Here is a 1,548-nt window from a genome sequence, read left to right as displayed (position 1 = left end):
TGACAAGTCTTGTTGCTCTTCTCTGCACCCGTTTCTGTAGACCCACATCCATCCAAAATTAAGTTTCCAGAGCTGTATGCAGTACTCGAGATGCGCAATAACCATTGCCTTATAGAAATAATTATCTTTTTTGTTCCTACTTTTAATTCATGTTTGTTGTTGACAGAATGGCGATGGTAATGTCGAGCTGTACAATTACCTCCACGCCTTTTTGATTTCGCCGCTATCTTGATTCTAGCACTGGCAAATTGAGCAGGAAAATTTTTATTGCACTATATTATATACATGAGGTGTTGAATACATTCATGTATAGCAGAGTGGCGCAGTGGGAGCGTGCTGGGCCCATAACCCAGAGGTCCGTGGATCGAAACCACGCTCTGCTAAATTACTTTTGGTATTATTTTTCTCTGTTCGGGTATGAAACACCAAATGAAGCAATAATATGAGTTTTATGCAAAGTTTTGCCTTCAATTTTTTTGTACTAAGGAGCAGGTTATGTGTAATATTTTCTCCACCCCTCAACAACCAACCGTGTACACGTCACTGCACTGCACAAAATAAAAGCATAACCTGTGTCAAAAATTCAGCATTTCATTACAGCTTCAACTGAAAAGAACCTTCACTATTCTTTACGATTTTCACCAACATACAAATAAGAAGGCATTCCCTCAGATGTAAACTCCAATGACACTGAAGAAATACATATAAATGAAGCGTATGGGAGGCTTGATGAATTTTTTGCCCAATATAGATCGCCTAGGTTTTCATTAAAGATAATATTATAATCTGTTCTGCGATTTAGACTAGGGGCTACGTAGGACTTGGTTAACCGTTCTTTCTTCAAGGATAATAATGTTAAGTGTGCACTGTAAAAACTTAAGAAAATGTTTTCTTGTATTTTTACAAACAAGTCACAAACATAAGTTTCATTACTTATCTCTTGGCTCAATTTTCATCGCACCATTATAACGTAGGCTGCTTTATTTATTTCAGCAGCTCCTGTTTTGCAATGTCTGCTTGTGGAACTACTCGGTTCAGCTTTTGGCAGAACAGAGCAGAGCAATCCTGAATGCTAATGAATATTAGCTTTTATATTGTTAACTGTTCCTATTTTATTACCAACCTTATGAGAATTACAAGAATCAGAGAAGATTATCTTATTGTACCCTGAAAATACTCCACATAAGCTTGTCCCATCCTGTCTCCAAAGTGTGCTTAAGAGAAATGAAGGAATAAAAACGCAGACGAGGTGGCCGAGTGGTTAAGGCGGTGGACTGCTAATCCATTGGGGTTTCCCCGCGTGGGTTCGAATCCTATCCTCGTTGTGTCTTTTGGATATTTTTATTCCCTTTAAAATTCATAATGTGAACTAGATCATTGTATAGTTTTCCGTATCTGCTTGCACACAAGTGTGCATGTCTAGTATAGTTTCTTTCCCTATGCAATTCTACAGGAAGCAGTATTTATCTCCAATAGGATTCACTGTTTACACCATCATACTCCCGTGTGTCTACACCTTTCAGATAGCCCTCTGAGCCTCCAAGTACC

The 1,548-nt window shown here is 38.4% G+C and overlaps 1 non-coding gene across 1 annotated transcript; it reads left to right on the top strand.

Moving 5' to 3' along the window:
* The first annotated feature begins 1,243 nt into the window (after positions 1–1,243).
* On the top strand, positions 1,244–1,325 carry TRNAS-GCU (transfer RNA serine (anticodon GCU)). Its single transcript has one exon. It is a non-coding gene; the product is annotated as a tRNA-Ser (tRNA).
* The last annotated feature ends 223 nt before the right edge of the window (positions 1,326–1,548 follow it).

Source organism: Mastigoproctus giganteus, chromosome 3 (assembly GCF_048544385.1).
Source record: "Mastigoproctus giganteus isolate SK-2022 chromosome 3, ASM4854438v1, whole genome shotgun sequence".
NCBI classification, from domain to species: domain Eukaryota; kingdom Metazoa; phylum Arthropoda; class Arachnida; order Uropygi; family Thelyphonidae; genus Mastigoproctus; species Mastigoproctus giganteus.
Note: the sequence above shows the minus strand (reverse complement) of the source record. Positions and strands in the feature narration are given on the sequence as shown.